At 32.3% G+C, this 13,697-nt stretch overlaps 1 long non-coding RNA gene across 1 annotated transcript; it reads right to left on the bottom strand.

Annotated features, from left to right (window-relative positions):
* Positions 1-246: 246 nt before the first annotated feature.
* LOC136232255 (uncharacterized) lies at positions 247-2,363 on the bottom strand. The gene is made up of 4 exons (XR_010690439.1): positions 2,274-2,363; positions 1,911-1,999; positions 936-1,154; positions 247-765 (listed from the first exon to the last, which is right to left on the bottom strand). It is a non-coding gene; the product is annotated as an uncharacterized lncRNA (long non-coding RNA).
* Between the last annotated feature and the right edge of the window lie 11,334 nt (positions 2,364-13,697).

Raw genomic sequence — 13,697 nt, 5'->3', positions numbered from 1 at the left:
AATAATAAGCACAACTTATTATGTTATATTAGCTAGAAGCACATGACGTTCATGCTAATCGGACATCAAATGGTTCAACTTAGTAGATAATAAAATCAAACAAATAAGCACAGAAACTTAACCTTTTATTAGGATGCCTTAACCCGAAAAGCAGAGCGACATGTAAAGTGATTGATTTTCAAGCATAGAAGCCAAGTCCTCATCTTCTTGGGGCTGGCTGAAGATATTAACTACATCTCTTTGCTTATATACTCCCCTAAAGCAAATTTGTTACTAATAAACAATTGAGACATATTTGCACTCCATTCTCTATCTCCCTCTTTTTTTTATTGCTGCCCCAAATGATAACAAATACTTTGACCAGGACAATGCTCTCCTATATTGTCCAAGAGAGTCTTCTCCCTGGTTTGCCATTGATGGCGTACTGCTTAAACCAGGGAAGGTTCTTCATGGGTTTCAACCAACTTTAACAAAATCATCAAAAAAATTTGATCTCTCTCACCTCTAAAACCCAATAAAGGATAAAATTCCTGGAAAAATATTAAGATAAAAGCTACACTTGAAAGTTATACAAGGAGGGGAAAAATGAAAAAATTGTAGGGATTGAAACTTTTTTACATCTAGTATAGAGCAAATCTGGAGATTGATTCCAGAAAGATGCTTCAAGTGCTACTTGAGAAGTAGTTCCGAATCATACTCTCTGCTCTTCTTTAGGGCCACTTGAATTCAATTCAAGATATGTAACAACCAATATCGTAGAAAGGACTAAAAAAGGACCAAAAATTAAAGGAGAAGAGAGAAAGCAAATATCAGAAACGAAAAAGGCCCAAATAATAAGAATATACTACTTAATCTGAAAATGTAAACCCTAAATGTTAACCAAACACTAAATGTTAACCAGATCTGAAACTCAAAATAAGAAGAGAGAATAATACCATGCTCGAAGTGGTCAAGGTGTATTGGGGTAGATGATTCGCGAATCGCGATCTATCGAGGAAGTCAGTCATTTCTTCTTGCTGGCCACCGACCCCTTAAGCCTCACCGGTTCTTTGATAACCAAGATGCAACCTGAAACCCTAACTGATCTTTTGTCCTTCTCTCCGTCGTTTCAGCAGCCACATTCTCCGGCTGCTGCAGCTGCAAGCTTATTCTCTCTATAGAAATAGGGTTAGATAGAGGAAGAGTCAAAAGGAGTAAGAAGAAAAGAGGGGATCGGGGTTTTAACTTTTTAATGATTAAAATTAATAGTAAATAGTCTGTAGTTTTCTTTTTAATTTTAATTGAATAAATTTAGGAACTCAATTTGTTGTCTTTAGTGATTGATTTTAGTAGGTAGAGTGGGTATTAAAGTTGGGCCCGTGTGTTTATAGGATTACTGACCCATAATATGGTTACGGACCAACTTTAGTCTTTAGTTAAAGACTAATTATCATTTAGTCCTTAAAATCAGTCATTAACTACTGATTCTCTTGTAGTGACTGTTGTTAGTATGATTTTTTGTTCGCTAGTTGATCAAACTTTTTGTTCAGGAAGGGGGAAATCCTTTTCTTTTGTTCAGTCAAGAATTTTTCCTTTTGTTTTAGGAGGAAGACAAAACAAAATTGGTGCAGGAAACAGGCTTGCAGTTAAAGCAGATAAATAATTGGTTCATAAACCAAAGAAAAAGGAATTGGCATAGTAACCCTTCAGGATGTACCACGAAAAAGCAAACGCAAGAAATAGTGGATTTTGTACCTTCAATATGATGAGTGCCTAATTATATATTTTCACTATCATCTATTTAATGTATACCTAAAATTAACTATATAAAGTTTTTTGATGGATTATAAAAATACAAAACTATAAAAATAGCATTTGAAAAAATTTATTAGGCTTTGACTAGAATAAAATAAAACATTGAATTAGCATACCTGTTACTTAATATATCTTCTTTAGAATCCATTGCTTAATTAACCTTAAGACCAGCCATTGTTCAAGTGATGCAACATGAACTCCATATCTAATCAATAGACAAGTAGAATCAGTATTTAGCAAATTTCGTTTAGTTATTCAACTAAAATTGCTCACAAAAAGAAAGCAAGAAAAAAAACTAGCTTTGTAATTGAACTAACAATTAAGCGGCAAAATGACTAAAGTTGGTAAAGAATCAGCACTCCATGATTTAACTTATATTGAAGTGTTTTCCAGTAATTACTTTTTTTAGTAAACTCATCCCATAAAAATAAACTAACCCATAAAAACCATAAATTATAGTATTTGAAGGAGATTCTTACTAAATCTTGACTTGGTGATACTTGTAGGTTATTTCTCCCAAGGAGAAGCCTTGTTCAGAGATTTGAGCACATTTTTCTTATTTAGCTTTCCATCACCATTTGTCCAAATTATAATTTAAATTTTAGTGTAGTTATTAGTTGAAAATATATATTTATATTCTATTTGTAAATTATATTGGATGTACATAATTAGATTCAAGAATTAGTTTTAATTTTCTAGAATTTTGTATACATAATACACTGGCAAGCATTTTGTAAGATGATTAGCAAAATAACGTGCAATCAAAAATTCTATGTGCCGCCTTCCAAATTCTAAATTTAGACAATGACATTCCACAAGTGTATATATTTACTACTATAACATTACGGTATATATTAGTGATTTTTTATTTTAGAAAATATGATATATATAAATTGAATAAAAGTTTTAACAAATAAGAAAAATGGTCTATTACGATACTTTTTTAGCGACGCTTTTCAGCATGTGTCTTGATATCCTCATAAAGAAGCAAGCCAGTGAGATCCTCAAACTTGATTGACTCTAATGGAGCCTCAATTGCACGGACAAATGGACGATAGGTGGGTCCCAATCCATCTAATGCCGCTTCAACAAGGTCATCATCTGAAATTGGATGTTGGAGTGCGGTTAATTGATCACTGATCAATTTTGCAGTTTGCAAATAATCTTAAATGAATCATTATCACAGCAGAGACTGTGCAATGAGTGCTTAAGATCACGTACTTGTAACCGCGATCCAGTAGAATAGGCTTTGAGCAACTTATTCTAGGCTTCTATTGTTATGGTTACGCCAATCACTTGAGGAAAAACCCCTGAAGACAAGGAGGCAATGTTCCAGCAGAGAACTTGTTGATCCTTACTTTCCCAGATCTTGAAAACGGGATTTACAACACCTGTAGGCAATTCCTTGGATGGGGCGACTATGGCTGCATCAATAAGATGTTCAGTAAAACTGGAAATTAAAAGGAAAGAGTTAGACAAATCTGAGGCCTGTATTAGCAGTTTCCTTAAGACAGATGTCGTCGCTGTTGACGATCATCTCCCAAGATACAACAGATTATGCAAGCGAACTCAAACCGTGTGTAGCATAGTTATCACCGGAGTAGGAAAACAATATATTATGAACAAACAGAGAGCAGGAAAAACTCCAGAGAATATTTTCTCTGACCGTATGTGAATTTCACATCCATTCTACATAACGAATACGACTGTACACGGATAGACACGACTATTAACGTAGGAACATGACTGTTCACGACGGACTCGACTGTTCATGAAATGAGATGTTTGTTGGTATTTAAATTAATAAATAATTTTATTCAAAATTTTCCAACAATCTCCCACATGAATAAAATTAGAAACGAGACGATTAGGAATTTTTGCATAGGATAGGTAGCTAATGTGCCTTGAACCTTTTTTTGTGAAAATATATTTACTTTACTGGCTGACTAGTAGATACCAACATAACACGGTATGGTTCTCATGATTATGTTCGTTAATGTCATGAACATCGCCTGGTTCTGCGAGAGTTTAAGAGAACTAGGCCCCACACTAGTCTCCATCGAAGCGACCCCATGTCACTGTTTACATTTAGAAACGGACGAGGGTTTAACCCCCACAGTCAACGCGCAAGGTTTATGCAATTACGTTGTCGCTTTGAACCTAGATCTTGAGATCTCCAGTCAACTAGGTAGGGTTTTCCTTCACATAACGCCTCTTCTCTATGGGCTTTAGTCGCATTCTTTTCGATGATTTTTCAATATGATCTCGGTCTAACCTTTAGGTTAGCGGATCCGCTGTGTTATCCTTTGATTCTACAAAATCAACAAGGATGACACTCGTTGAGATCAATTGAATAACGGTGTTATCACACAGAAGCTTTTCTACCAGTAACTCATCATACAGAAGTTTTTATACCGCATATTCACCGACTGATATGATATTTTTCTTCGATTCCATCATTGTGACGTACTTATTTTAAGGCGATTTGATTTTTACACTTTTAGTGACATTCATAAATTAAATCTAGCCCACTAATGTTCGTTCATCTACCAGCGTCTAACTCGGCTAGACCTACAGCCGTTGTGGCTTACACGTTACCACTGGTACAAGTAGACCTACAGCTTTTGAAGTGACCGTGTTCTTAAAATTGGATTTATCTTCAATTAACGTTATGTACCAACACATGCCAAACGGCAATTAAGAAAATAAATCAACAATTTATTTCATATAAAATTGTCCTCCAATCTGTCACAATATAAGATTTCAATTATATTTGTCCGTCATGATAATCCATCAAGGTTTTCTTGTGATATAACCCTTTGTCGAAAAAGAGCAGATTCCAAAATTGACATGATCAGAAGCATGACTATGAACGTGAACATGATTTTTTCCATGCTTTCGATTCTCTCCATCTCCATTTGCAATAGCATAATTCTTGCTAACATGAAAACTCTTGCAATAACTAATAGCAAACCATTCAAACGTCGAACGTATTATGAACAATTATATCATCTGTCAATTGTTCATTAGCATCATAAAAACAATTAGCTTTGATAGAATAACCAATAACCAACTTATAAGCCAAAATATTTAAATAATGAAAAAATGGTTTCCATCCCATTATCAAACAAATGAAATGTAGCAGATTATATATATATTTAAGGCTGTGAGAAAACTAACCTTACCAATTCTATTTCCAGAAGCAAGCCAAAAAAAGGCATAATCAAGCATAACATAAATATAAATATAATCACATTTCAACTTATATCAATAACATGATTAATATCAACCAAGTCCGAATATTATAATTTGATTTGTCAAAACCACTGATCTATAACACCATAAACTTCACGGATTAGACAAAACCAAATATAGCACCATTTGCAAACATAAAGAAAATCATAATCATGAACCAATTAGTAATAATTTCAATTAATCATAGGATTAATATCAACAAAACATGGTTAATTCTAAGAACGGAAATGATACTTAACTTTTGATCATACGAACTCTGCATTTCTATCAACACTTCAAAATTCGTTCCAAACAATACTTCTGTAAGTGTTCTTTGGAAAATCATCAAATAATAATTAATCTGTCTTAAGAATGTTGGACAAACGATTACGTCTGTCTTTTAAAAATGTTAGATGTGATTAACCAAAAAACAAAACCAACACAGAAAAATATACAAACAGTAAAACTGGAAATTAAAAGGAAAGAGTTAGACAAATCTGAGGCTTGTATTAGCGGTTTCCTTAAGACAGATGTCGTCGCTATTGACGATCGTCTCCCAGGATACAACAGATTACGCAAGCGAACTCAAACAGTGTGTAGCCTAGTTATCACCGGAGTAGGAAAACAAGATACTATGAACAGACAGAGAGCAGGAAAAAATCCAGAGAATATTTTCTCTGACCGTATGTGAATTTCACATCCATTCTATATAAATAGAACTAGAAAGGATATGTCTTTTCATGAACTAATACCTGTTCACGACGGACACGACGATTCATGAAAGGAGATGTTTGTTGGTATTTAAATTAATAAATAATTTTATTCAAAATTTTCCAACAACTTTTAATTAACGACATGATTTGTGTTTTCCAGAGAAGGTAGTTTATGGAGGTGAGTTTGTGCCACTGGCTGCCATTGAGATGGTAAAAGAAAGAAAAATAAGAGTTTTAGGGTTGTGAGACCTCTTGAAGCTCTGATACCATGAAATAAATTGATGTCGAAGTTATTTGATTTCATAGATAAGAAACATATAAATAGAAGATTACAGGAGAGAGGTTACAACATATAATATTTCAAATAAAACCTATCATGACCAGTTCAAATATTTACAACTGTATCTACTAGTTTAATATAGTTTTAATTCAATGTTCAATCGTGGATGGCTTTGGGAGTTCTTTAACTCCTTATATACCTGCATTCTTGATTTGTTGAGAACTTCAACTCAAGCTTTCAGGTATGAAGAGGAACTTGATGATCTCGAAGCTATTGAAGATGGTAATATTTACTTAGAAAATATTCCATATTTGTTATCTTATTTGAATATTTATGAATATGAATTTGTTTTATAACATGTTAACTAAATGATTGTTATTTGATTTTGTAGAAATTAGTTCAGATCCTCAAGTTGCACCATCTCTGTATCCATATTTCAATTAGATTGTTAAGTTTTTTTTTAATGTAAAGCAATATTTGGAGGAAGCAAATAGTTTTAGAACTCAAATAACTGGATTGGATCAAAATCGATTTCTCGAATCTCCGAATTGGATCAGACCGAAATTTTCAATCTAATGGTAGAGATTCATTTGTAGGAATCCCCGAAGTTCAATCCAATCCCGAAGATTCTTGAATCCATGAACTAGACCGAACTGTACCCAGTCCTATCCATAACAAGTCAACAATTCACCACTTCCTAATAATTTGAAATTATGGTTCGATATTCATATGTTAATTTTAGGAATTAATTAATCTACTTTTGAAGTTGGAAATTTTATAATTTGACTGTAAAAACTTTTCATCCTTTAAATTTAGGGGTGTTATAAAATAACTGATCAAATTGCCCCTTTAAATTTAGTATTTGTCAATCTTATCTTTATAATTACTATGAGATGTAAACGGCAGACTCTGGTGCAATCTGGAACTCCGATCGTCAACCAAGGTTCTGTATAATCGAAAAGTGTGTGATTTACGATGCTCTGAAAAACTCTTTTAATCGGGTCCAGTCGGGACGGGCGGGCGTCATGTGTGCGCGCGCGTGTGATATATTTTGTAAAACGCACTTGACACAATTTAATATCACATAAAGCCCAACCCAATATAAACCTTTCAACTTCCTCACAAGTTTCCATGTGGGATAGATAAAGTTACAAGAGTAATGACAAATGACTAAAAGGCCATTTCCCTTAAATCTCCAACACATTTTATATAATTACTTAAGTCATCTTTTATGTAATTTTTGTGTGTGTGTGTTTTGTGACTGTTTGTCCATTGTTTTTAGTGTATTTTAGCTTATTCTTATCTTTTATAGTTTTGAGTAATTTTAGGTGTTTTAGGATTTAAAACAAAGCAATCTGAGAAATCTTTCTAAAGAGATTCAAAAATTAGAAGAAAAACTAAAACCTGCCTAAAAACTCCAAAACCTTCATTAATAAATTCTAAATTAATTATGGCAAGAAAAGGAAGCATCCTTTGGGGTTAAGGAGATTCAAATCTGCCTAAAAATACTCTAAAACCTTCCTTACTCAATTCCAAATCAATTATGGCAAGACGGCATCAACATTAAAGACTATAGAGACATCATAGGTGGTTTTTATAGAAATATGAGTCCCAAAACTCCTATAAGTAGGGACCTTTGCTAGTAGCTCCAAACACCATTTTTACATTGTTTACATCTCATTTCCATTATATGTTTCAGTTTCATTGGTGCTTAGAAATTATTTTATTTATCTTAGTTCTAGTTCTTTTTTAGTGTAGCAAAGGTTAAACTAATCCATAGTTTAGATCTTCCAAAGCTAGACTTGAGTTTGTATTCACCTTGTATTCTGACATACTATTATATTAACCTTCTTATTTTCTTTCACCTCCATCTTCTTAAATTTCTATAATTTCAATTTTAAGATATTTGAGCATGAGTTCCCCTAATTCCATTCCTATGATATTTATATATTTTAGGTCATTCATGAGCTAAATCCACATGGGATAGGATGGAGGTAAACTTAGCGTAACCAAATATGAATATTTAATGAGTTTTAATATTATGTTGTAAGAAGTTAGCTCATATTCGCTAACCGAATAGTGTAGCTTTGTGGTTTAGGCTACCGCTTGACCTTTGTTTTCAAACCTAGCATCAACCTAATAGTTAAAGTAGATTTAGTGATTTTCGGCCAAAGTTACTACTTTGTTGAGGAAAATCATCGCCTTATGTTAATTTTCATTACACAAAATTTTGGCTCAATGGTAAGGGTTTGCTTCTCTTGAATGGAAGTAAATTTGGAATTGCTCTATTGAATCCATCAACCAACCAATGTCTTCGTAATTTTCCTAAACGTAGGCTTGTCCTCTAGAATCCATCCATCCGTTAGTCTAGTGACGACTTCATGGAATACAACATGGGTAGTATCCCATGTTTTCCAAAAATTGGTTACTTTAGCACACCTGGTAGAAAGTTTTTAGCAACAACAAATGGGAGTCCGAGATTTTGGCATTTGATGTTAGAAAAGAAAGTCTCTGGGTAGTGCCTCAATCTATTTCCTTAGTGAAATCAGTGGAATTGCAAGTTTTAAAGGAGTGTCTTTGCATCAGTTATTTCTCGATTTGAGAGAATATCTATTTGGTGGATTGTTTTTATGATCATGATATATAAAAGGTACTCCAGACATGAAGTATTTATGTTAGTCTGAATACTAGTGAAAAATCTAGTTGCAATGGACAACCTTCTCAATGAAGGTACATAAATATTTATATTCTGCACACACTTAGTTAACTCTTCAAGGTATGCCCAACTAGTTAAGATTATTTCTGTGGAAGCATCATCAACAAATACATAAAATTCAATATGAAGGACTCTTAAGCGGTGGAAAATATACATACCTAGGCAAGTCTATGGGGAATGTTCTAGAAATTCTTAAAACCACTAAAGTTTTAATGGAATAAAGAACCCAACCAAGTTGATAATATGTGGGGCCATATAATTCTAGACAATAAAAGGATAATTCATGGACTTTGCATGTCATCACACCAAAAATCCAGGAATACATATTGGATTGGATGAAACCTATTTAGTAAGAAATGACATATGACACTTTCTTATATTGAATCTTAGATGGCAAAAAATAACTCCATCTATATATTTTTCAAGGCTAGCATCTTAGTCATGCATTCACTTTCATCTTTAATGGTCTCAACCCAATAGTCACAAAAATCAACTTTTGATGTTAATTTTAAAGGATTTGTCCATCTTTTGGACAAAATAGATATGACAACCACTTGTTATGTAGGAGATATTACTTTATATTTCCAATAACATCATCTGGCATCATGCTCATCCAATCAACTTGGTCAACTTTAGGAATCATATCCATGATTCTTGCAAATGAACAGAACAAGCAGCAATGTTAGTATGAAAATTTAAATGGAGGATAAAACAGATTTCAATACCATTAGTATTATGAAAACACATTGTAAGTAATAAATGTAGAAAATTATTCTATATAATTAAAGCTGAAGTGAAGGCCAAAAGTAGGAGTAAAGATAAAATGTTGGTTTTCTTATTTTCCTTCTTGTTCTTTCTATTTTAGTAATGAGTTTTAAATTTTTATGTTTTAGATCTAAATATTTTTTAATTCGGTAGACGTATGGAGTTCATCTTTCGTGATATCATCCAAATCTAAGCAGACCATTTCTTTGGACGCTAACATCAAACTTGATTTTTGTGACTATTGGATTGGGGCCATTAAAGGTGAAAGTGAACGCATGACTAAGATGATATAACATTTAAAAAATATGTACATAGAGTTATTTTTTTCCATGGCATATTGAACATAAGAAAGTTACATATGTGCTTTCTCAGCAAATATGTTTCCTCCAGTGTGTATTCCTGGATTTTTTATATGATAACATGTAAAGTCCATGAATTATCTTTAACTATCTCTATTAGATGACCCCACATATTATCAACTGCTTTGGATGCTTTATTACATAAAAACTTAAGTGGTTTTGAGAATTTAGGTAACATTTTTCATTGACTTGTCTAGGTATGTATGTTTCCCACCACTTAAAGTCTTTCACATTGAATTTTCTATATTTGTGAATAATGCTTCCACATAAACATTTTTTTCTAGTTGCTCAGTCCATGAAGAGTAAATTGTTAGTGGAGTGAAAAGGTGTGTGGAAAAAATAAATATTCACTTAGCTTTGTTAAAAAGGTTGCACATTTCAACTAGATTTTTTTAGTAGTATTCAGACTAAAATAAATCCATGTCAAGATCGCGATCTGAGTTCTTCAGCAGACTTCTATCATTTGTACCAAATAAGTGGTTTTTTTAAAACTGTTTTTTTTCCTACAACTGATTAACTGAAAATTTGACAAAAACAAAAATAAAATTATGATATTCTTATATTTTAAAATTTAAAATCATATAATGATAAAATACATAAAAACGTTTTCATAATTGAAAATAAAAATTAAAATCTGATTTTTCATGTAATTTACACAATAGTCAGGATTCACAAATCACTTATAATTTAAATAAAAGTATGATATTCTGATTTTTGATGTAATTTCCTCTTTTTTTAACCCAATCGGAACCAGATGTAAACGAGCCTATACTAAAGAATTTCTTGGTGCAGGTGACACCAGCGCCGAATTCAGGATTTCTCTCCCATGGGACCAAACAATACAACTAAACTAATTTTTATCCAAAAAATAATAATTATAGAAAACCAGAGATCAAAGCTCAAGTTCAAGTAAAATAGTAGTAGAAATATAAAATCAAAATTTAAGTAGGAGCAAAAAAATACCAAAGCAGAGAGGCAAAGATCGGAGATGTAGCGTGAGACCAACGATCCAACTACGGAGGAATTGGCTGTCAATTGAGGAATTGGGGAAGAAGAACTAAAGAGATTAAAGAGAGTAAGAGAGACCAATGGTTTGTTTTAGAACCTATTTAGTTTTACATTTAAATATTTACTTTTTATTTTTTTTATTTTTTTTGTAAACAAAACGACCTAGTTCTAATTAAATTTAAAGTCGTTCTTCATCCCCTCAGTTATAGAACCAGTAAACCCTAAACTTCCATTGATGAAGGGGTCAAAGCTCTAAAACTTTAAAAATAATACCTTGTTTTTTAAAAAATAGAAATGTCAGTGGGGGCATCTGCCCCAGTGCCCCTATACTGGATTCGCCCCTGGGTGACACACATTGCCGAAAGTATGTGTTCCAACCAAAATCTTAAGATTATACTTGAGGGCCAAAAATAATTTTTATTATTTTCTCTCACAAATTAAAGAGGAATTATTATTATTATTTATAAAATAAATTTGAACAGATTGATAAAAAAAATAAAAAATATTTTATTGCTATTTTTTTAACTGTGACCAAAATTGATATCTTTGTATTCTTTTATATACATTTGGCAAGTTGGATTGTATCAGAATCAGAAACTTTTAAAAAAAATCTAAACTTTTAAAATGCAAGATTGCATGTGGATTTTATTGTAAACATTTGGCAAGTTTGGCTGTACATATACTGAAGATATTATTAAAAAAATAGTTAACTTACAAGTGCAGTAACTTTATATATGAAAAGGAAGAGCTCTCTCTACCATGAGAAGCCTAACTGAATGGAGAGATAGAGAGATGTAAGGATTGTTGGTGAGGCCATGAAGGAAGGTAAGTTACTGTAAACTTGCTCTTATTTCATCCTATGAATTCTGAATTTATCATACTCAATTAGCTTCTAAATTGTAAGAAATTAGAAGAATCTGAATACATATAGCTTGGAATTTTCAAGATGTTCATTTAGCATTTAATCCATAAGAAATTAAAAGAAAATCTGAATAGATATAATTTGGAATGCTTCGGAAATTAAAAGAAATGTGAACATTTTGAGTTAATTTTGATGCATATGATAATTTTAATTTTGTGCAGGAAAAACAATTACCATGTCTAGATGTGAGTACTTCATCATATTTCTAGCAATGGTTGCAGAATGTGGCCGGCGAATAAACTCCCTTCTGAGACTTATATGAAATATTCTACTTCCAGGTATACCCCGGAGCAATTTTACCCCTAACGTCTAAAATGGTGCAATTTTATACCTAACGTTGGAAGCCAAGAGCAATTTTACCTCTAACGTTCATAAATTTGGTCAATTTCAGATACTATTATAAAACACAGATATTTTTGTTCATTATTCTGCACCAATTGAATAATAATTCGTTCTAAAAAAAGGATTTCATATTTTTTTATAATTTAATAATAGAATTTGAGATTAATATTTATAAATTCGGTGGGTTTTTTGAATTTTTTTTATCTAATCCGTACAAAAAGACAGTATATTTTTTTATTTTTTCACATCCCAACGAAAGTTTTTGATTTGTTACTGATAAAATGAAGTATAAAGTGTAGATAACAAGATTCTTGATGAATTATTTCTTAAATTGATCCAATTTGTTAAGGGTAAAATTGTTATTGTCTTCCAACTTTAAGGTAAAATTACACCATTTTGGACGTTAGGGGTAAATTGCTCCTGGCCTAAAACGTTAGGGGTATTTTTGCACCTTAACCCTTTTATTTTTACTTGGTAGTATTGTGGTAGGATTACATAGAGTTAGTAATTATGTATCTAAGATAATAGTTATGTTGTTTCTGTTACACAAAAAAAGAGACTAAATAAATAATTATTTTTTGAAGGACTAAATTTGTTTACCGAATATAAATGATAAATGGATACAAAACTCTCAATTTCTATTATTGTCCCATACATACAAAAAAAAAACTAAGAATAAACTCTATTTATAGAGTTGATCTTTCGGGACAATAATTATAAGGCCCATCCTCACCTTTTTTGTTTTTCTACTCACATTATTGTAGCCTCCAATTTTCATATCTCCCAACTAAACTCCCATACTTTATTTGACTTTTTTTTCTTACATTCATTAATGATTTATTTATTTATTTTATTTTATTTTAAATAATTAAGTTTATTTTATTATTTTAACATGCCCCCGTAAACTTAATTTTTCGTGATTCCCAGTTGATCTCTCAATTGACTGAACACATCGTACTTCAGCGGCTTCGTGAAAATATCTGTAATCTGATCTTGCGTCTTTACAAACTTCAGTGTCACCTCCTTTTTCTCAATGCACTCCCGAATAAAATGATACCTCGTGTCAATGTGTTTACTCCGGTCATGAAACACTGGATTTTTAGCTAATGCCAGTGCAGATTTATTATCAACAAAAATCTCCGTTGGATCTCGTTCTTCCATCTGAAATTCTTTTAACAATCTCCGGAGCCATATTGCATGACAGACACATGATGTTGCAGCAACATATTCAGCTTCGCATGTAGATAACGTCACGATCGGTTGTTTTTTTGAACTCAATGTGAATGTCGTGTCAGCGAGAAAAAATACAAAACCCGTTGTACTTTTTCGATCATCTTTGTCACCGGTCCAATCACTATCACAGTATCCAACTAATTTGAAATCAACAGTTTTTGAATAAAGTAATCCCAAATTAGTTGTACCTTTCACGTAACGGAGAATTCTTTTTGTTGCATTCCAATGTGACACCGTTGGGGCTTCCATGTATCGACTTACTAAGCCAACTGCATAAAGAATATCTGGTCTCGTACACATCAAATATCTGAGACTTCCGACCAAGCTTCGG

Source organism: Euphorbia lathyris, chromosome 6 (assembly GCF_963576675.1).
Source record: "Euphorbia lathyris chromosome 6, ddEupLath1.1, whole genome shotgun sequence".
In the NCBI taxonomy this organism is placed as follows: domain Eukaryota; kingdom Viridiplantae; phylum Streptophyta; class Magnoliopsida; order Malpighiales; family Euphorbiaceae; genus Euphorbia; species Euphorbia lathyris.
The sequence above is the reverse complement of the archived record's forward strand: the minus strand, read 5'-3'. Positions and strand labels throughout refer to the sequence as shown.